Source organism: Diospyros lotus, chromosome 13, assembly GCF_014633365.1.
Source record: "Diospyros lotus cultivar Yz01 chromosome 13, ASM1463336v1, whole genome shotgun sequence".
NCBI lineage: Eukaryota > Viridiplantae > Streptophyta > Magnoliopsida > Ericales > Ebenaceae > Diospyros > Diospyros lotus.
In genome coordinates this window covers 8185924-8210469 of record NC_068350.1, presented here as the reverse complement: position 1 = coordinate 8210469, position 24546 = coordinate 8185924, and the positions used below count along the sequence as shown (strand labels likewise).

The following is a 24546-nucleotide window of genomic DNA, read 5'->3' as shown; positions in this document are numbered from 1 at the left end:
ATGACGATTACAAGATCTATGCATATTTTTTTCTAATCTCTCAATGGCTGCAGGACTAACATTTGCAACCCATTTTGCACACTCGCCCTCTTTATTGGTATTCTATTCATCATATGTATCCTAATTTTTCAAGTAGGCCTAATATCTGTTTTGTCCTAGATTCTATATGGATGCCATTGAAAGATTCACAAAGGTTATTGTCAACAGCGTCAACTTTGCATGATGGAAAAATATGCTCTACACCAACTGGCAGGAGGGTAACTCAAAAGATCACTTACAGAACCAACAGCTATACCATTTAGAACTATAAATTGATCTTCAAAATCTTGCCAATAAGGACTCTATACACATCTCCGAAACTGCTTCCTCAATTCATTCACTCTTTACTTTTTCTGCCATCTCATGTAAATGTGCATTGCACACCAAAGATGTTCTGCATTTGGCAACTTTTTTTGCACAACATCAATTAAACCATTAAAAAATTTAAATAAAAGATAATTACATAAAAAAAATCAATTGAACAACTTAGATTTCATTATAAATAGTCATATTAAGATAATACATACTTTTGCATGTCTAACATTATTACAAAATTATGTCCCTCAATAACACCAATATCATTTTTGAGTAACCTGAGAAACCACACCCAAGTTTCTGTATTATCTTTCCTAACCACAGTCCAAGCAATGGAATTCATTTGCATCCCTTCCAATAACAGTTAATAACTCTCATTTACAAGGTGTTTTCAAGAAGCATTCATCCACTCTTACAATGGGCCTACAACATGCCTTCCATCCTCATTTCAATGAATCAAAGCATACATAGAACATGAAATTTGTTCGTTCTGGTTTAGTAACAACCCTTACTTTGCTTCCTGGGTTTGTTGATTCAATTTCAACTGCATATTGCCAAAGAAGACCATATTCTTCAACATTATTACCTGCCGTGTCTTCTTTCAATTTCCTTCTCTCTTTTAGAATTAGTTATATTAACATTCACTCTTAACTCCTTAGCTCAGAATTTGAGTTAGAGTTGATTTTTGATAAATCATTTATCTTATCTTTGAAATAACCAACCAGATAATTGCATGTCACCCTTTTGTTCTTGAAGACCCTATAATGCCTATGTTTTGATATATATGTCTTCACTATAAAATCTCCACTTTTAGAGTCCTTACTTGCATAAATTTTCCAGGGACATCCACTATAAACTTGCATATAGCTTTTATTCTTCTAGGCTCATTCTTCTGAAAAGCTAGATCAACACCTCTAGTGACTGAATACCCAGTGCAAGCCATCCTGAATTGAGCAGCATTGTCCAAAATCATTTCAAGCACAAATCCATTCATAGGGCTGTTAGGGTCATGTGCAACCCTTTGACTCTTCCTTCTCTTGTATCTCAGTTCCCCATCATTAGCTGAATCCTCCTCAAGACTCCTTAGATCTGAATTATCATCGCCCCCCACCCTACCATCATTGTCTTCATCATTTTGATCAATATTATCATCACTTACAAAGTAGCCCAGTTCTGATTCACTAGAGTTTGAATCAGAATCATTTTTAGCTTCCTCAGCAACTAATGTTTCATCACCAAGATCAACGTGTATTGATTCATCCTGTTGTCTGCTATATGTTGCCTCAACATTAACATGGCTCCAACTACCTCCATACTCATTATGCGTTCATTAAATATACCAGCAGCTCCTTTGTCTATCTCTTGGCTATGAAACCCTCCATTGGTTTTTCTACCATAGTTGGCATTATTCACTGAGTCAAACTTAGAGAAACCAATGTTTATTGTATCATCAAAGTCAAATTCAATTATATATGACTTACTACTCTCACTTGATTTGTCTACTGTCACTTGAAAAATTCACTCTCCCACCAAACTTGCTACTAACCCTAGTTGTCACATTAACTTCATCACTAGATTCATTTGTTAATATAGGGTTGAATTCCACATTTGAACTACTAGGGGCAAGATTAGGTGTATTAGTGTAATGTTCCAAAAAGAAAAAAAAAAACTCCAATATGTCATTACCTTACTCACTTTGATCATGTCATAAATTGCATCATTGTTATAAATTATTCTCGGCCCATGTGTGCAATGTGTTTCCCCTCCGGCAACCAATAAACTCTTATTTTTTGTGCATAACCAATAAATTCCTATTTTTCAATTGAGTAAAGTTTATTTTCAATCGACTAATATATTTTGATAATCGATTAAATATGTGTTAGTCGAGTAAAGATAGGTTGGATGCTGGTTAAGTATTTTATCTTAAGGATAATCGAGTATCAAGTGTTTGTACTCAATTAAAGATGTCTATTAGTCGAGTAAGCTTCGTCTTGTAATCGAGTAGTTAACGAAAGGTTATGTGACTTCCATTATAGTTGAGTAATGACTTGGTCATATTTGAGTAAGCCTTTGATACAATCGATTACATTATATATATAGCCAATCAAGTAAGTTGCTAGATTAGTCAAGTAAACCTTATACGATAGTCGAATATCAACTGTCAGATTTCAAAAATTATTATAGTTACTCAAAAGAAAGAAAGGACATCTTTTGACAATTTGAACATTATCAGTTTATTTTAAGAAGTCTGATATGTCATCTCATAACAAGAAGATAAATATGCTTATACATAATGTGCAAAATGTTTATATATATATATTATGCATATTTTTCTTAACAAATTTGACTGTTATCAGTCAAATCAAAAAAAGCTGTGAGTATATACAAGTATCAAGGAAAATTCCAAGTCTTAAAACTTCTATAAAAAGTCAAGTGTTACACGAGATCATGTTGTTGCTGTGTGAAGCAAGCCTAAGTTGTTTTTCGAAAGATGTCAAGCCATCCTATACCTAGACACGACCAACTTGAATTCGATTTCAGGCAAAAAGTCATTGCTTGAGTGATAAGTTTTTCATGCTCATCTTCTTTCACTTCAAGCCATTATTTAATCGAGTTTTATGCAGATCTTCTTAAACCAGAAATTAGAGAGTTGAGTGTTTTATTCATTCATATTCTTATAACTCTCTTTTGTTCAAGAAAATATTTGAAATCATTATATTATCTTATATTTAAAAAAAAAAATCATTTCACAAAAATTGTGAAACTTGTTAAAGGTTAAGCTTAATCATTTGAAAGGTTGTAATCGAGTCTAGTTTGAAAAAGCTACATGTAAAGGTTACAGTTGGTCTTGTGAAAGCTAGGATTACTACGTAACCCGTCAAAAGTAGAGGTTACAAATTGTAACATCCCAAAATTTGGAGATAAATAATAGGTATTAATTCCTGTGCTTGAGGTCATTGTTGAGTATTTAGAGATTTAAGGAAAAATAATAATTTATGTTGTCGTGATGAAATGAGAAATTGAGGCAAATAATTAATTTATTTGGGAGTATCTATGGAAATAATAAAGGAATTAAATGGATGAATTTTTGGGAATGTTCGGGGTATAAGTGTAATAAAGAGAAATGAGGAGTGAGGTGTGTGTGTGAATTTCGGAAGTCTTGTAACATCCCTAATTTTGGAAATGATTAGTATATAGATTTTAAGGTGAGATTTTGAGAAAATTTATAAATTGTTGAATCGATGGCAGGAAATGCTTTGGGACTTGGATGTCCAGGGAAGAGGGCATGAGATTGGTGAACATCTCGAGATGAGCCTAATGATGCTAGAAATAGTCAAACCGAAAATAAATAATTTGTGTATAAGCCCGAATGAATGTTGGTACTGAATGGTAGTAGGAGGGGCCTCCGGGAAGCTGAGAGGGACCTTAGGGGTAGTTCGATTTTGCCAATGAGGTAACCCTGAAGTATTTTCGGGTGGAATAAAGATCCCGTGTAGGCGCATGGACGAAATTGACCTTTATCGAGTAAATATTGAATTATTAATCTTGAAATTTCAATATTTTAATCTAAATAAAATTGATATTGAGGATGTAATTATAATATGAAAGGTTGAAGTGAGAGTATGAATATAATTTATGAATTTATATGTAATTTTTATTATATAATAAATTACATGTGCGCATGTGCAATGAGGTATATGGTATATGGGTGTGCAAGTAAGTTTTATAATATGTATATGCATGGCTAAGTCTGGGGGTGCATTCAGTGGGTTCACTTGACTTGAGGAATATTATATAATATACTATATAATGCAAATGCTCTTGAAACTTGAGAGAATAATAATGATAATGTATCCTTGAATGGGCTATCAATTGATGGCTATGGAATAAATAAATTATGTGATGGCTTTAGAAATTGAAATGAATAATGGCCTTTGAAAATTGAATGATTATGTAACCTGTAGTGGGTTATCAAATGATGGCTATAAAATAAATAAATTATGTAATGGCTCATGGAAATCTAGTATAAATAGGGAAGTTGGCCGCGGAGAAGTGAAAGCAAATTGAAGGTAGAGAAGCAAAGGAAGAAAGAAGGGTTCATCATCTTGAGGTAAATAATCTGTCTAAATTAGTTAATTAACAATTAATTAGTAAGTTAGTTACTTGGTTAACTAATTTAGTCAATTAATGAATTAGCTAAACCAGTGGGCTCGGTAACTAAGTGAATTTAGTTATGGGTTGCTAAATTAGTTTATTGACATTACGTTTAAATATTTTGTTAAGGGATTTTGGGTGCATTGATGGTAAGACTAACGAATCAGCAAGCGGCATATATTTCGAGGTAAGGGTTTAATATGTTTTGTGTGTAAATTACTTTTGTCATGCCTTGCATAAGATGTTGAGAGAGTGCCTAGGCATGAGGCTGTGGATTTCTGACCGTGGGAGTCTCGAGATAGGGTCTTGGAGGAAACCACTAGGGGCCACCTAGAGCCTGAGATAGGTGTGGTGGACGCGCTTGCATGCATGTTACACTTCATATTTATCTATGATGTCATGCTTAATAATTTACTGCATTGCATATTATTTTTACTGAGTCCTAGGACTCACCCCCTTTCATTCCCACTAACCATATAGATAGTTCGGGGTCCGGTAAAGGGAATGCGGCGTATGCCAAAGACCAGCTGAATGATGAGAATGGCAACCCATGATAGGAATGCAACCTAGTAACTCGTGTCTGTCATGTAATTATTTGTGGTTGTGTTGAACGTTGTTTGTATTTCCCAATTGGACTTGTTACTTTTAATGAGTACTTTGTGTGAGTAAATTATGTTATACCTTAATTGTAGTTTATTAATCTGCTCATAAGGCATAGGTCAGATTCGAGACTCGAGTGTCATTCCATTGCAAATGAGTCTTAGACCTCGAGTTCTCGATAGCCGGAGGCGGTGAAGCCTGGACCCCACCCAGGGCCCCCACGTCATTTTATCCCCCTGTTGTTAGGGCATATCCGGCCTTCGGAGTGGGATCTACTGACGTAACCTTGGGTTACGGTGACACCCGGTAGTGGGGACGGGGCGTCACAAGTCCTGGGGGTGTTGGTGTAATTTTGGGGAAGGTCCAGGAGGTCTCCTTATAATTAATTTAGGGTGCATATTTAATGAGGGAAGAACCAGCTCAGCTGGTCGAGTGCGCGTGTGCGAGGGAGGCGAGCGCGGATTCGAGGCCGAGGGAGAGCAGGAGTGCGTTAGGGAAAGAATTGTTGATTTTATCAACAAGGCCAGCTCGAAACAACGTGGCACTATAAGCACGCCACGTGGCGCGTACTTGGAGCTCTTCCCGCCTTGGCCGCCAAGTCTCTTTCATTTTTGCTATTTAAGGTAAAAAAAATTTTGGCCATTTTAAAGCCCAAACAAAGAGGAAAAGAGAGGGAGGGAAGGAGGAAAATGAAAGGAGAATATGGTGTTTGGCCAGCAGCTGGAATGGAAGAAAAGAGAAGGAAATGGGGAAGAAATCAAGGGATTAATGAGCTATTTGGTGTTAAAAATATTCCTATAAGTGAGTAAACGTTATATATCTAAATTATAGATTTTATACGGATTGATTATGTAATCTATGCAGTTGGGTTTAATTAATTTAAGCCACGATTTTATTAATTGTTAGGAAATGTTTTACTTCGCATCGGGAGCGTAGAAAATGCAAGAATCAGCCAAGTAAAGGCAAGCTCTTAACCCTCATCCTATATTCTTTAGTTCTTACTTGAGTCTCTGTGATTTCTAGTATTTTATTCTCTCCCTCATCGTGACTCGGTTCCACGCATTAATAATGATCATTCGCGTGGCAACCCTTCCATGACCTATATATTATTAATGAGTTTATTGGTGATGCAAATAGTCAAGTAAATGGTTTCTTTGTGTCATTGACTTCGTCTGTCACGGGACTTTGTATCGCTCCACTTTCCTTGGGAATGATGTCGTACCTATTAGGGGCTAGGTTTTTAGAAGAAGTTGGCTATGGTCGGATTTATGAGGTTTTGCTAAAAGTCTCAATGAGAGAGGTGGAATTAATGTTTAATATGTGAGTTTTGAGTCAGGTGTTTATGTATGATGAGAAATGAGGACAAATATGGTATGTTAATGTTTATGTTACCGAGTACATGAATGATCATGAGATGCTAAGTCTAAAGGATGTAAGCTTAATTCTGTCTGGGTGTGTCTTAGGGTATGGGGTACAAAACCATTGACCGTCGACCGTGAGTCGTGGCAGTGGATGGCTGGATGTATGGGCGCCAGTTATTGGCTGTTACGATAAGCGTTAGATGGGCTGTAAAAGCTAGTACCGTCAGATTCTTGCCTTGACTTGGTGCATATCATGATGTGTGTGCTGTAGGGGGTTGGGTTGCATTCATTTGGAGGGGGTTGTGTGCTTTGTGTGTGATGGGATGTGTGAGCATTTGCATAACCTGATTGGTCTAAGAGCCAACTTGGGTTCTCTAGGTAAGTCGGTCCATTTAGAGCATTTCGCATGTGTGTATTCCTATGTGGATATAGCATGGCCTGATGCCTGATTTATAGGGGCCTTGTCATCACGTTTATGCTACAAAAGCCATTGCATTTGCTATTTATTGCATTAAATGGTGAGGATGTGTGGCTATGAGTGATGAGGATGGGTGGCGCCCACCACGGATCGTAGGTCGTGGCAGTGGACCACAATCGCAGCATGGTAGGATGATATGATGGATGACAGGAAAGTGATGTTATGAATGTTAGGAAAACCGACTAAGGTTAGGAAAATGGTGGATTTTGTGTAATGATGATATGGTAGCTTATATTAGGCTGCAATAGGTTTGTATGCGGGAGTTGGGTGCTAAGGTGTGGCTTATGTGGGGCCCCAATGACCCTTTATGTGCAGTTGATTTTATGTTATGCATTTAGAGCTAAGGTATATATTGATTGTGGCATGGTATGATGTTGCATTGGCATGAATTGCATAGGGTGTTGGGGAAAAGTTTTATCCTTAACATACAGCCATTCTTTCATGAGCTTGCTGAGTCTCGCGACTCACGTTTGCTTTCCATCATTTCAGGAAAGATGATAGCCTGAGTTTGCAGGTACGCTCAACGAGGTTGGGTCCAAATCGCTCAGTCACAGTAACAAGTGCAGAGTTCTCCTAAAACTAGATCCTGGGTGTCATGGTGTTGGTGTTAAGGTTAATGTTTTATGTTTTTGAGATGGATGTATGTTATGTAAACCCAAGTGGGCTCAAGCTCAAGTTGTAAATGATTATGTAAAAATAGTTATGAAATGTTATGTAATGTAAAAAGTTATAGTTTCTAAAAGAGTTGTGTGTGAGTTTTAGTTTATGTTATTGTTCGATATTATTCAAATAATGACCCTCTCACAGACCCTTTATACGCGGTAGGGGATTCGGGAGGCGAGTCGTTACACAGATTTTCCTATGAAAAGCTGGTTTCCTACTTAGCCCGTAAAAAAATGAAGATTTTAGTTGAGCTTGTAAAAATTATGTATAGATTATAGTTGATCCCTATAAAGCTAAAATCTCTTAGTAGATGTTTTCAAAATCCTTATCAACGACTTGTTGGTTGAACCACTAAAAAATGTTGTGTTCTTGTGGTTTGCTTATTAGATTTTTTATGGTATTATCTTCCTCATACCCATACAAAGTTTTATCATTTGATTTTGGCATTACTAGTTTCAAGTACAACAATTCTAGTTTTCATTGTAAGCATAAAAGATTTTAAACATCACTACTTTCATGCATACTTCTCAAATGCACATGTCTTCCATCAGATTTGAAGATTAAATTTTAGAAGTAAAAGCAAAATGTTATTTTTGCCATCATAACAGTTTTCTTATTCTTATCTTCAAATGCTGTCTCTGATCTATACATACATATATATTATATGTCTGAAATATGTTTGGATCAATCCTTGTGAGAAATCTTTTAATGCATGTAAACCTTTATCAATCTGCTACAACTTTTTTATGTTATGAAAAATATCATTTCAAATTAGTTTTGATGCAAAATATTTTAATATCTAAAAAATATTCAAAATACCCAATTCACCCCCTCTGGGTGATCTTTTATTGGGCCATTGCACCAGGAACCACTTGCTTCCTCCAAATGGACCATTCCACCTGGGGCAATTTGCTTCCTTCCAGTAGACCATTCCACTCGAACAGTGGTGGAGCCATGTTTTGGCCAATTGGGGCCTAGGACCCAGCTGGCATTTTTATTTTTTTGATTTTTTATATATATTATTATAAATAATTATAATTTTTATAATTTGGTCAGGATAAAAATTATAGTTTGACTCAGACTAAAATTCTTTCTTGACTCCGCCACTGAACTTGAAGCCCTGCCTTCCTCCTAGCGAATCATTTATCCACTCCTACAATGGGCCTACTACATGCCTTCCATAATCTTGTTAATGAATCAAAGCATACATAGAATCATAAAATTCGTTTGTTCCTGGTTTAGGAACAACCCTTACAGTGCTTCTTGGGTTTGTTGATTCAATCGCCAAAGCAGACCATATTCTTTAACATGATTACCTGCCATGCCTTTTTTTAGTTTCCTACTCGCTCTTTTGGACATAGTCAGATTAACATTTACTCTTAACTCCTTCTTAGATCTGAATTTAAGTTCCTTAGAATTGATTTTTGATAAATCAATATTTATCTTTGAAATAACCAACCAGATAATTGCATGTCACCCTTTCGTTCTTGAAGACCCTAGAACACCTATGTTTTGATATATATGCCTTCACTATAAAATCTCTATTTTTAGAGTCCTTACTTGCATAAATTTTCCAGCGGCATCCATTAAACTTGCATATAGCTTTTATTCTTCCCGGCTCATTCTTCTAAAAAGCTAGATCAACACCTCTAGTGACTGAATACCTGGTGCAAGCCATCCTGAATTGAGAAACATTATCAAAAATCATTTCAAGCACAAATCCATTCATAGGGTTGTTAGGGTCATATGCAACCCTTTGACTCTTCCTTCTCTTGTATCTCAACTCCCCATCATTGGCTGAATCCTCCTTAAGACTCCTTATATCTGAATTATCATCGCCCCCAACCCTACCATCACTGTATTCACCATTTTGATCAATATTATGATCACTTACAAAAGAAACTAGCTCTGATTCACTAGAGTCTGAATCAAAATAATTTTTAGCTTCCTCACTAACTAATGTTTCATCACCAAGATCAACATGTATTGATTCATCCTGTTGTCCAGAGGTTGCCTTAACATTAACGTCGCTCCAACTACCTCCACACTCACTCATGCTTTCATTAAATGTATCAGCAGTTCCTTTGTCTATCTCTTGGCTATGAAACCCTCCATTGGTTTTTCTACCATAGTTTGCATTATTCACTGAGTCAAACTTAGAGAAATCAATGTTTATTGTATCATCAAAGTCAAATTCAATTGTATATGACACACTACTCTCACTTGATTTGTCTACTGCGTCACCTGAAAAATTCACTCTCCCACCAACCTTGCTGCCAACCCTAGTTGTCACACAAATGCTCTATTGAATCTCCTCAAACGTTCTTTTACTTCTTCCGCCGACTTGCCTGCCATTGGATCTACTTCAGGGTTTCGATGATGGGGCCCCACGCTAGCCGCTCGTAATTGGATGCGAACTGCTTGACTCTGGATTCTTGCTTGGATATCCAATCATCGCCGAGCAGGCGCTTGAGGTTCGATTTGCGTACTTTGTCGACAACGTATTGGAGATTTTTGGCTAAGAAGAGGTAAGCGAGAGAGACGTCTTTGTAGTGCGCTACTTTGCTGTCGAGTTTGCCGAGGAGGACGAGGATCAGCCATCCGAAATGGGTGGAGATAGCCTGACTCGGGGATTCGTCGGAATCGGAGGTGTGGAAGAAAGACTCAGGTAAGGATGACTTTGCCCGGTACGGAGAATAGGTGAGGATGTCTGGCAGAGTGTTGCTGTAATCGCCGAGGAGAAAGAGGTAATTCATGACCTCAATTGTTAGATGATGAACGCCGCTGCCGGGAACGGGCGACTTGGATCTGTCCTTCTGGATCGCCAATTCATAATCGGCTACCATTGTCCGGACACATTCTCCGAGCTTGACCAGCGCAGTGATGGCTTGTGATAGTACGGCGGAGGTGGATTCGAATGCGAAGATGGACTCCATCTCCGGCCAGTTTTCCGAGATTGCCGTGTACATGTCAAGCATAAGGAAAACCTTTTCCGGCGATTTCTTTCTGTTTTTCACTGCAGATTCCGGGAATCCAAACAAAATTTGCGCTCCTTCTTTCGTGATATCAGCGAAACATGATTTTCTGATGATATCGGATGCAGTGAAAACGTAATCACAAAGAATTCTCTCCCCATTAAATAGAGTTTTCACAGCAATCTTCATAGAGCTCAACCAATTTTTTGTTTTCAACTCCATCAAATCCCTATCCATCTTGTGAATTCTGGAAGAGCTCACTCTCTCTATTCCGAGTCGATATATACCTTCATCAACTATTGATTTTCGTATAGTCTTATATATCTTCGCGCACTTTTTTCCGTAACCAGTTGACATCATACACTCGGCGATCAGCTTCAGATCAGCCATGACAGCGGCCGAAACTTGCTCGACTTCAGAGACAGATTCTCCTGCGATCTGACTGTCCGCCTCAGGCCCACCGTCATCGTCATTGTCCGACGTGCTGGATCGTGTCGAAGGTAGCGAGGATCCTACGGACACCAATTCCGGATCCAATTGAGCTCGATTCGCTGACAAAATCTGATAGAACTCCTTCTGAAGTCGCTTCATGGCAATCTCGATCAGTTTCTGACTACGTACGAGTTTCCCTGATTGCGGATCTTCCTTAACCAGGTAATGCATGGTTTTCTGTAATTCAGCAACGCAGTTGATGAAATCTCTGGCTTCTCCACGGTTCTCGTAGAAGAGGGAAGTGACTTTGGCGAAGGTCGAAGCTTCCGGGTTCCATTTCATGATCATCGTCTCCGCGGCTGCGAGACTTGGCTTCATGGGTGCGTCAGAGAGACTACTTGTTGAAGGAGGAGGGCAGTCTGTGATTCGATCCGTTCGTTTCTTCTTTGCGTTGGCCGTCGGGTTAATAAATCATAGGCTAGCGAATAAGGGGGTTTAGTTTGAGAGCTGGGTATATAAAGAAAGACGATGATGGAACATTCAGGTCGGACTTCAGTTGATTTCTATATATGTTCAAGACGTGCATTTAATGGAGTTCCTTAGCCGCCAAAAATGATTAAACTAATAATCTCTTAAAAACTACTTCCCTCTTTCCTGGAAATATATTTGTTGTCTTCTAGAGACTTTCCAAATTTTAGGACTCAAATCCAAACAGAAAGATCAGTATATTTTTATATTTATTTAGGTGTTATCTAATATTTAATATTTAATAAATTAATTAAAATGTGATATTTAAGCTGGGTTTGAAAACCCACTAAAATTTTCTGTCATTTCCCATTTAAATCCAGTGGGGGGTTTAAATGTTAAAAGTTAATTACTACTAAATATTAAAAGTTACTAAAAACATCCTAAAATTTACTAAATACCCAATGAATTTAAAAATTTATTAGTCTCCAGACTTTATCCGAGACAGTTACTATAGTACTACATAACAAAACCATTATAACGTAATCATACATCTCATGCAATAGCAACGGTTTAATAAAGGCAGGGGCGGATCTAAAGGTGCAGCTCAAAAAAAAAAATTAAAATTTTAAGGTAAAACCTAGTTCAAGTTCAGTTTAGCCCACCCTACTCCACAATGCTGGATCCGCCCCTAAATAAAGGCAAGGCCAAAACTTAAAATATGTATTATATAGACCATCCTTTAAAAAGTATGGTTCAAATTCCAAGAGACCATAAAAAATGAAGCCTACTCTACCCAATGCATGGTATTAGGGTGTTCATTCGGATTCAACTCATTTTAACGCATTTAATTTTTTATTTTTATTATAATATATTATAAATTAATAAATTATTTTTGAATAATGTTAACCATTGTTTTAAGGGCAATGGTGAAGTGACAATAAATAATTCAAAACGTAATATATTTTTTATTAATTAATAGAATTATTTAGATATTAAAAATAAAGTATAAAAAATGAAGTATAATAAATACATTTAGTATATTTATTATTGTATCTTAATTATTTCCATTGTTTCTAGTAATAACTTAATAAAAATAAATAAAAATGTTTATTGTCAAAAAAAAAAAAAAATACCAAAACTGTTGCTCTGAAATAACGATATGAAACATAGTGAAAGAGAGGATTGAGGAGACCTAGAGAATCGAGATGAACAGGAGAGTGGGGATAGGAACGGTCAAGTCGATGGCAAGCATGCAGCAATCAGCAGGCAGTACGCGATGGGCACAGACGGGGAAGGCTGGAGGAGCCCAGATCTACCGTCAATTCCCTGTCTCCTTGCGTTTCTCTTCAATTAAAATATGTCACGTTATTAAATTAATATAAATTATTAAATAATATGTATTAATAATGATAAAAAAAATTAATATTTTTCTTTTAAAATTTATTCTGCAATTAAGAAAAAAATCTATTACTTTCGATGAAAAAAAAAGATTTTTTTTCTATTTTTCCTATTAATTGTAGAATAGAATTTGAAAGAATAACGTCAAATTTTCTACATATACATTATTGTTTGATGATGTGTATTAATTTAATAATGTGACATTTTAATTAGAGAAACATCCAAGGGGACAGGGGAGATGGAACAACAAATCTCGACTCAGGCTAGAGGGAAAGGATGTGAGACAGGGGCACACGACAATAGACCAAAGAGGCAACCCAATTTTCTCTCAAGTTTAGGATTTTTTTAGGTTTGTGGGTTTTCCATCCTGGTCGAGATTGAATTGAAAATTGGTCTACACTGAACCATAGAACAAAGACATGACCGATTATGTTCATTTGTAGGCTCAAGGTCACACAAATAAAATATTTTTTTTGGTAACAAAATCAGTTTTGAAATATCAAACATAGAAAAATAGGATAAAAGTCATATGCATCTACATCTAAGACGAGGATTTTATAGTCGATCACTACTTGATCCAAGATATAGTCGCACTCACTTCAAGTTCTTTTTGATATGAGATTATTCACATATTTTTTGAACCTAAACTTATCTAAATTGACTATTTTTTCAAAAAAAGAGGGTGGGGTTTTGGTCTCTCAATGAATTCTCTAACACTCAAGTTAATCAGTGTACTATGGAATAATGCAATAGTAATGTAATAAATACGTAATAAATATCGTATTTGAATCATAGGATATCATACATTTATACAGGTAGATTAAAAGATCAATATGAGCTAAGACGAGACCACATGAATGGTTGAATTTGATCCTCTAGATGGACCAGGCAAGCCAGCTATGGGAGTGGGCTTAGGGCCAAACCCACTTTTGTACTTGTTTGAGTTATCTTGATTTAGACTTTCGGGTAGGCACAACACTTTAGGCCTCCTCAACTTAAGACTAAATTTTAAATTTGGGTTGCTTTGGACTTTTCTCTAGGAATCAAAGGCCTATAATCAGAAATATTACAAGAAAAGTAGATGATGGAAAAGGTAATTTCACACATCTGAATATGAATAACAAGCATTGTTTGTTTGTTTCACATTTATAAATTTAAAAAAAAAATATTTAAGAGTTTGAATAAAAGTTTCAATCACCACCAAATTTTTTAAAAAGTGATTAAGGTTTTAGGGTCAATCACCACCCCGATCTCTGATATAATCGTGCTCTGTTAATATTCTTTCTAGTTTTGAGGTTGTCTAAGTAATCCTTAAGTATGAGTTTATCCAAATTGGATCTTCCAACAACAAAAAAACAAAAAAGGAGTCTTCTCCACTACAAGAATTTCAGATTTTAGCGACGAAAAATTTTCATCACTAAAGTCAAAAATCCGTCGCTAAATTAATAGCGACAGACTCTATCTGTCACTAAAGTTATCGTCGCTAATTTTTTTTTGCGACTGATCCGTCGCTAATTTAGCGACAGATTAGCGACGAAAATATTTCGTCGCTAAATGTATTTTTTTTTAAATCTAACAACTGTAATTTTTGTAGCTATTTTTTTAAAACAATTATAAAAAAATAAGAAATTATTTTAGCAATGGAATATTCGTAGCTATTTTTTTGTTTTCTTATAAAAAAAAATAAGACTTTATTTTAGCAATGGAAATATTTTGTTGTTAAAATATATTTTTTTATTTTTTATTTTTTTAATAAAAATTTTTGTCTTTAAAATATATTAAAAAATTAAAAAATAAAAGCTAAAAATTTATTTTAGGGAAGAAAATATTTCGTCTCTAACATATTAAAAATAAAAAATAATAATAAATTAAAAATAATAAAAAATAATAAAAAATTAAAAATAAAAAAAATAAAAAAATATATTTTCGCTATGTTAAAAAAATAACACCACTTAAAAAGTGTTGTGAAAATGGATAAAATTATTAAAAAAAGATAACTAATTAATATTAAAAATTAATACTTAAATATTTAAACTTTAAATATAAAAGAAAACGAATAAAATTACAATCCTAACAAAACTTTTATACATAATGTATTATATATAATAATGAGCTTTACATCACTGGAAAGGCTAAGAGGTTGCAAGTAAAGCATATCAGTAGCAAAAGGAAAACAAACAAAATAATGCAAAAAAGAACAAGATATAGGAAAGAAACATAAAAAGAATTAAACAGAAAGGAGTGAACTTGGAAAAAATACTGAAGACAGTGCAAACTTACTAAATTTAACATATACGAGCAGCTTCAAGAAACAAACTTTAGAAATAAAAAGTAAAACAAATATCCAAAAAATAAAAAGACTGGTTGATCAGTTCAACAATCAAGTAGGTCTGCGCATCATTGATGGCATGGATGGTCAAGTTTCAATAGCATTCAAATACCACAAAACAAAGGTACACGCAAGACATAAACAATTTAACCAATAAACAACTAAACCTTGGCGAGGGAGAGGGTGAGGCAACGAACGAGAGGCTAGAGCGATAGAGTGAGCAAGCGAGATACAAGGGCGCGACAGCAAGTGAAAGGCAAGAGCGAGCAAGCAAGGGCAAAGGCAAGCTGCGAGCGAGGGGAATGCAACAAGCAAGGGTAAGGTGAAAATAAGGGTGAGGCAAAAGTGAGGGTGAGAGAGCCCGAGAGGTTTAGGTACTTAGGGATTTGGGGAGTTTGGGGTGGGGGGGATTTGGCCAGGAAAGAGGCGGGGAGATTCCTGTCTTTTGAATTTACTTAATTTTTTTTAATATCTAGTAATTAAATAAAAAATAATATAATTTAAATTATGACTATTATTAAATAATTTAAATAAAATCTTATTGTAATCATTTAAAATGTGATAATAAAATAATTTAAATTATTACATTTTAAATTAATATTTATTTAAAATTATAATTATATTATAAATCTAATAATTATAATAAATTAGTTTGATATGTTGAATTATTTATTAATAGTTTGTTATCTCAAATAATTAATTTTTTTATAAATAAAAATTATATTAAACGAAACCCGTAGAACATCTACAAATTATTAGGGTAAATCTTGAGTTTCATAAAAAAAAATTAAAAAATAAAAATCCAAAGCCTCCACCCCACCTAAGATTCCCAATTGCAGAGTAAAACAATGCTAATGGATTTCATTATTGATTGAGAAAGTATCGCAATTATTTGCAGAGCCCATCTAATCAACACAATGGGTTCTAGATCGTTGAATTTTATTTATAACTCAAAAGAGAAAAAGAGAGATGACGAATGATAAAGAGATGACAACATGAGGTAAGTTGTTGCGACACCAACTAATGGTGTGAGCAAAGAGATGATGGCAATGACGACAAGTGATCGATAGTTGGTTGTTGACAAATAATAATTAGTGACTAACAAGTAGTGACAAAGAAGAGAGAGAGATTTGGATTATAATTTCTAAATTTATTTAAAAATATATTTATTTTTTTCCTGATCAACATTAGTGTTTTATACATAACACTTAAACTTGAAAAATAAAAGTCCTTATAATTTTTTTATAGTATAACTATTAAATGCACTAAATACATATATTTTTTATTTTTTTTATTTTTTAACAAGAATAACACATGTCACTTTTCTAGTTGTTTATTATGTATGATTTTTCACTTTTAAATTATACATTTAATTGTATTACAATATCTATATATTAGATAGTGACATATGATATTGTTATCAAGTATAAGAAACAATGTTATTCATATATTATAATTTTTAAACTTTTTAGCGTACCAAAAATTTTTCTTATTTATAGAGAGAAAAAGACTGACAAGATAATTAACTCCTAAACTCTTTTCTATATAATGCAATCTCTCAATATTTTTCATTTTTATGATTTCTAAAATTTAAAATAATAAAAACTTTAATAATATTATAATTTTTAAACATTTTATTTATTTTTCAAATGTAGTGTTTGTTTACATTTTGTACACATTTAATAAATATTACAAATAATTAATTATTATAAATTTAATATATTTTTTATTTTATACACATGAAATATTTTAATTGATATATTTAGAATTTAACAATATTATGGTTTTTAAACTTAATATATTTATTTAAATTTTATAAATTAATTTTTTTATATTCATCTCATGTTTAAATGTATATTTAAGTTTTTTATAAAATTTAAATTTTCATATATTTAAATATTCATCTCAAGTTTAAATATTTATAAATTAATTGACTAAAAATAAAAAAATAAAAGAAAAATTAATATTAGCGATGGATTGAATATTCCGTTGCTAACTCAACAATGGATTCTCCAAATCCGTCACTAACATTAATTTTTTATTTTATATTTTTTTTGTTATTTAAACTAATATTAAAATTAATTTTTTTATTTTTAATTTTTATGACAGAATTTATTTTTCGTGGCTAATTTTAGGAATGTATTTTTCATCACTAAAATTATTGATGAAAAATAAATTTCGTTGTTATATAAAAATTTAATTTTTATTTTTTTATTATTAAAATTTAGCGACGGAAATACCTTTCTGTTGCTAATGTTAGCGACGGATTTTTTGTTTGGTCACTAAAAAATTTATCATTTTATTATTTTATTTTTTTAACGATGAATTTTTTTTCCATTGCTAAATTTCGTCGCTAATCCTTGTAAAAAATTTTCCTCGCAATCCGTCACAATTCTGTGGTTGTTCTGTCGCCAAATAGCGAATGAAATTTTCGTCGCTAAATCTTGAATGTCTTGTAGTGTTCGTGAATCCTTCGACACTTCGGAAGCGTTTGGTACATGAGAAATTTTTAGATTTCTGTAAATGTTAGGTTAAGAATTTACACTCCCATATTTGGTATAATTTTTTTAAAAAAGAATCATGGGAAAATAACATTTTCATGGTTAGGAATCTTGGATTCCCATGAACTAGGGAAGGTTTTTAACAAATAAAAAAACTAAAATACCCCTTACATTTTTATACAAACATATATATTATATATACACACACATATATATATAATGTGTAAAAAAATAATATTTTTTGACTTCCTAAAGAGGTTGTGGGTCCTAATATTTTATATACTATAAGGAATTTATTATTTTTAAACAAAAAATTAAATAAGGGTAATTTTGAAAAAATAGCATGGATTTCTAGGAATGTTATATTTAAACCAAATATAAAAATGTAAGATTCTCATAAAAGAATACTCAATATTATTGAGAATGTTTAAATCTAACCAAATATATAATTACATAAATTCTAGAAATTAAAGATTCCCAGAAGCATTATTAGGAATTGTGAATCGTAGGAATCTAAAAACTTGTCATGTACCAAATGTCTCGTCCAGTCAATTACTAACCTCGAGAATAATGCAATAACAATCTAATGAATACATAACAAATGTTGTACTTAAATCTTGGGACATTGTGCCTTTATGTAGGTAGACTGAAGGGTTAAATGGGTTAGTATGAGGCCACATGGATGGTTGAGTTTGATCATCCAGATGGATTAGGAGAGCGAGCTATGGGCAATGGGCTTGGGCTCGAACTCGCCTTAGTACTTGTTTGGGTTATTTTGAGCCAAGCTTTGGGGGTAGGGTCGACTTTTCAGGCTTTCGACCTTAATATTAAATTTGGATTGCTTTAGGCTTTTCTCAAGGAACTGGATGGTCCATTATCATAAATTTTACAAGAAAAATAGATGATGAGAAAAGTAATTTCACACATCTGAATATGAGTAATAAGCATTATTGTCTGTCATCACAATTGGAATTCTGAAAAAAAAAAAAATGCTTAAAAAGTTTAAATAAAAGTTTCAAGAATAAAAGCTCTAGAAGGTTGAACTTTACCACATATTTTAGGCTTCATTCATATTTCTAAACCTTTCCAAAAACCTCTCTCCTAGCTTTATTGGGAGGTCTAAAGGCCTTCCCTTAAATGTTTGAACCTTTTTAAAATGTAGCTATGTTTATTCAAATGTTAAAGTATTATTTAAATGTTCGAAAACAAGCAAAATCTTGGCAATACATTGTTCGAAATTTAGGCATCCATCTAAAATGAGTTGTGCTATTTGTATAGAAGCACTCTTTCAGGATGATTTGTAGGAATAATAAAATGACTATTTTGCCCCTATAATAAACTCAAATGACCCAAAATCATTTCTCTCTCTCCCCCTATCTCTCTCTCTCATACACCATCGCCCCCATCCGTGTCTTCGTTTCACGACATCGTCAACCCCACCCACCAGCACTTGCCCATCCTTCTTCGAACATCGTGCTCACAGTGGTGGATCATTCTAAGGTTTAATGCAATCAAGAAATCAAATTTATAATGTTGGAAATCAGCGAAGTATAATGCTGGCATCTACCTGCAAGTGCCATCAGATCATTCCAAGGTTTCCATTTCCAATTAATTCAATGCTTTTATTCCTCTGCTCTCATAGTTCATTCATTTGACCTCAATTAATCAATAGGAAAGGAAGGAACAAGCACAAGCTTGGTTCATTATACTAGTTGGCAAAATTTTTAGTCATTTTCTAAGGGAACTTTCCCAGGAAATGCTTGAAGAGCAGAGCAACAAAAAAGGAATAACGATGGTTGGAAGAGTAGAGCAGCAAAGAATGATGGTTTGGTCGAGCTTCGCCCGCCTTCTATTTCGCTGGTGGTCGGAAGAAATTAGGGTAGAGCAGATAAATTAGGGAAGAAATTAGGGTCGTCGAGCTTCTCCCACTTCTATCTATAATTTATAATTCCTCGCGATAAATTACTCCAACTCATATCCAATATATCGGGATATATCACCCCTGTAGCCCATTCTGTAAACCATATTCTATACAAATAACATTTCTCATCTAAAATAGGTTGTGTGATCAGCCAACAATGAATTGATTATGTGGTGGAGAAATGATGGATTTTGTTTTTGTTTTTTTTCTACAATTTTGCTACTTGTATGCATTGAATGACGCACGGGTTGATGCACAAGAGAAATCGCGATAATTTGAGTGTGAAAATATCACCAAATTTTGAAGGAGACCCATGTTGCTTTCTGCTTGAAATTAGGTCACTTGTGTACTTTTATCTCTCTCATTCTCATCGACTTGCACACTCTCTCGTTATCTTTCTCTCACCCGCCCACCCACCTTCCCAGAGGATCAAATTTCCTTCATTTTCCACTACGTCGACGATTGGACGGTGTACATTAGTATATGTATCTCTCTATCTCTCTCTCTCTAACTAAAGCACGAAACAACCATCCTAGAAATTGGAACCCTCACTAGCTTTATCTCCTATTGCCGTTGGCAACAATCTAACATTTTCGGGTAGCAGATCGGACGTACCTAGTCTAATACCCAAGAACTTTGAGTTATTATTTTAAAGGAAAAATAGAAATTCGGGGAAAATAGGTATCTGAAAAACCCAAAAAATTTACCAAATCAACCGAAGGGAGAACCCTAAAGCTTAAATGCCTAAGGAAATAGGAATGCCTTTAACGAGCATATTGAGGCATGATTTTTAAAACCAAAAGAAATTGAATCAGAAATCATTTTCGGTACAACTATGAATCAGGCTGAAAAACTAAATTGTCATAGGAGACTCCCAAGAAGGTAACGGAAGCCTTGGGAAGCTTCAGTTTATCAAGTAGGACAACCCTTCAGAAGTTTTGGGAAGAAACCAAGAGGTTTAAATCTAAAACGGAAATTTGGGCCTAAGTGTAATTTCCCAACATTGCCCGAGAGGGGTCAAAATGACATTTTTTCAAAAGTTTCAAGGGAGATATGGAAAGATTAGAACTTGAGAGACTTAATGGAAATATTCAAAAGTTGAGGGGCTTTTGTGAAAGAGGGCCAAACATAAAAGATAAAAACAGTGGGGCAAAAGTATAAAAAATGAAAATCTTGGCCATGGAATCCAACCAGGCCACAAGGGGTTGCCGAAAGCCACAAGGTTCGCATGGGGGGTGGTCAGGGATGGCCAAGGAGTGATGATGAGTCGACAATGGCCACTGGGGTGGCCGAATTTTTGAGAAATTCGGCCAAGAAAGCTAACCAAATTGTCGACGCCTATAACTTGCTTTTTTGGGTGCGGGTTGATGCTTTCAGGTCGATCCAAGAGAGGTGAGGAAGTTTAAAGCAATGGGTGAGGCGGCCAAGGCTATTTCGAAGCTCGATTTTTGCCTATAAATAAAGCTCATGATGGCCAAAAATTTCAGAGAATGAAAGCTCAAATCAAAGGCATTTTTGAACAAATTGAGAGGCAACGATAGAGGGCTTTTATTGGCCATAGGTTGGAGAGCATTTCTGGAGAATTTGGCAAGCAAGAAAATAGAAATAAAGGAGATATGAGGCTTCGCTGAAGCCCTAGGCGGACCGCCTTACCGAGACTTTGAGCTTCAAGTTGATCGGCTTCCTGACCTCCTTTTGAGCTTCAAGATGACTAGCGCGTGAAGCTCACGCGCTAGTCTCACTCGCCCTACCACGCGCTGGAGCTTGTGGGCTTGGTTTTTTTTGAAATTTTTTTAAATGCTGAGAAAAATATTTTAGGATTTTTTGTAAAAAGGATTTGCAAAATAAGTGATGTAGGTATTTATTTTGGATTATTAGAGAGAATAATTGGAGAAAATAGAGAAAAAATGCAAGAAAATTAAGAAAAAAAAGTTTTTATTGATTATTTAAATGAATATCTTGTCTAGGGTGCTTTGGGATTTGAGGTGAAACAATTGGTGTGAATTTCAAAGTTGACACGAAAATTGAGACAATTGGACGCTTTTCGAGGTAACCCGAACATTGTGAAATGTGAATGATTTTGTCCCTATAACTCATATACGACATGAATACCTTTCTATGCATGATATTTATGTATGTTATGATCATCTTCGTCATATTTGTTCATATTTTATTGCATGAAAAGTTGTAATATTCACATAGCACAATATTATTGTCATATTGAAACTCGTGTATGGGATTGAGATGTCGCCCTAAGAATGTAGCTGTAATTCCCCAAAGGCAATTGATTGAACAACATTAGACTTATCATGCAGAGGTTCGGGATTCTGCCTAGGGTTCCGTGCCGAGCTGGTGGGCTAGGGAAGTTACACTAGGATATCTATTTATAAATGTATATACATCATTCATTCATTCATGCTTATCGAACCTTCACTTAGAAGATTTCATCTTCTAATATTAGACTATGTCCCTGGAATATTCCACATTCCAGACGAGGCAAGCGGCTGGAAGGGCAAAGAAGTGATGAGGCCTGATGGCAATGAAAATTTTGTGGGTCCTATGTGAGACTAGGACCATATATTTCATTCGGCTGTATTATTTAGATTATAAATAAATGCTTGTAAGGACGTGTTGGGTAAACGATGTTTATAAACCCATGTTATATTTTTTAGGTTTTATGCAAGTTCTGATCTTGCTTCTGTTTATGTTTTAAAATGTATCATTCATTCGCTATGTTTGTGAGTGTTATATATAAAGGTTATGTTGATGATTTATTGTTGATTTATGTTTGATGTATATTTAAAAAAAAAAAAATTCTAACATATATTTTAATATCCTGAAAAGCAGGGTGTTACACCTAGAGACTAGTACAGCTCCAGTGTGCATCCCCAACACCTCCGGCATGTCGTCCACCTCTGGCGTGGATCTCCTCCTACTATCGTCGATCCTCACCAGCAGCTGTGCTGGTAGCGTTTCTCGCTCTCTCTCTCTTTCTTCTGGAACTTCCCACTATCACCGCCAACAATCTCCTGATTTTTGCAACTTATTCGATTTTAGGAGATAACAATAATGAAAAATAAATTTGTTATGTATAAATTGTAGTCCCTTTTTTTACCTAGATTTAGGTACTGACTTCTCATTAAAATTTTAATGATGTTTCTGTATTATTTATGATAAAATTGATAACTTAATAAAGATAATTAATTAAATATATTTTATTTTTAAAATATGTATTTGTGAATAATTTGATCTTGAATATTTTTATTTTTAGTTATAATGTCCAGTGTATCATTTATTTGGAACATAATTAATGAACTAAATAGAAGAAAAGTTAACAAAAATTTTAGTAAAACAAAACATTATTTATTTTTTCATCACATATTTTTAAAAAAAATTATGGTTCTATAAATACAAATTTTCATCAATATTCTACCAAATAAATTTCTATAATCATGCTGCTTCCACACAGGTGGAATAATAACAATCATAACCATTACAAAATATGAAATCGGTAAAATTTCACAATATCAAATTAATTACATTGTTAAAATATTCTTTTCTTTTTTTTATATAGCTGTGTTGACAGCCTGTTTGTTGGGTGTCAGATGTAGTGCTAAATTAAAGTGCTGTGATACAGCTAAGTGTGATATGTAAAGAGATTAAACATCTCTCTCTATATAGATTGTACTCTCCATGATTAGAAGATAGAATAATGGATTCTCATTATATTTGAAGTTGGTATTAGAGACTCTTCATAGAGGACCTCTGTTTCATTCTAATATTAGCTTATTATTTTCAAACTTAGAAAAAATAGGCTCTGTTCTTTCCTTGTTTCAAACCTAGAAATTCCAGCTGTGTAGTGGCATCAACTCAACACCACTTTGATCCGTCAACCCCATTGTCGTACAGCCTCCGGTAGTGCAGAACTTTGCAGCCATCTTCACATGTTCGCAACACCACGAAATCATCAGATCCGCTCGCACAATCCTCAGATCTTCTTGCAAAATCAACAGATCTGTTCGCATTTGCAACGATTGCCACCGGCAATCTAACAGTCCAAGCCGACCCACCATCGGCATTCCACCGATCGACCATCATCACTGTTGCTTCACCGGAATATGGTTCGCTCGCGTTAGTGGCTGTGACGCCCAGACCTGCCTCTGACCAGACCCATCCTCAGCGAGGTTCGTCGTCGACTTTTCCTTCGCTGCCTTTACTAGTCGCAACCATCACCGCCTCCGATGATAAGTGGCGGAGCCACATATAGCCAAGGGTGGGCAACTGCCCACCCTGGATTTTTTAAAAATATATTATATATAATAATTTAGTATTTTTTAATTTTTTTTTTTCTAAATGCCCGCCTTAAATTTTTAAAAATTCTAAATTTTGGATATATTAGTCGATGAAGATAAGGATATTAAGTGATTGCCTCTTATTGCCAAAAATCACCGGCCTGTGGCAATCCCCAGTGCATTTACGCACATTGAGTTTGGCTAAAAGTTTAAGTTTAAATTTATAAAATTTGGCCATTAGATTTTATTGGTTTTTGGATATGTTGGTCGATGAGAATAAGGGTGTCGAGTGATTGGCTCTGATCGTCAAAAACCACCGATCATGGTGGTTAGTGGTGACTGCTAGTACTTTTTTCAGTATTGGCTGAAAATTAAAAATAAGATATATAAAAATTTGACCCACTTTTCTTTTATGTATGTTAATCTCTCTTGACCATTTCTTTAACTATGTTTTAATTAAAGGGATTAATTTTTTTTTTATTTTTTGTTACAAATTTATCAATTACATATTTGAAACTATGGCAGAAAATATATTTTCTATTATGAAATTTGTCGAGATTCGACTAAGTAATTGAATTGGAGATTAATGATTGAATGACAGTTTGTCATGAAATTTATC

General features: G+C 34.4%; 1 pseudogene; it reads right to left on the bottom strand.

The window, feature by feature from the left end:
• Positions 1-1147: 1147 nt before the first annotated feature.
• LOC127788829 (exocyst complex component EXO70H1-like) lies at positions 1148-23730 on the bottom strand (annotated as a pseudogene).
• Positions 23731-24546: the final 816 nt, after the last annotated feature.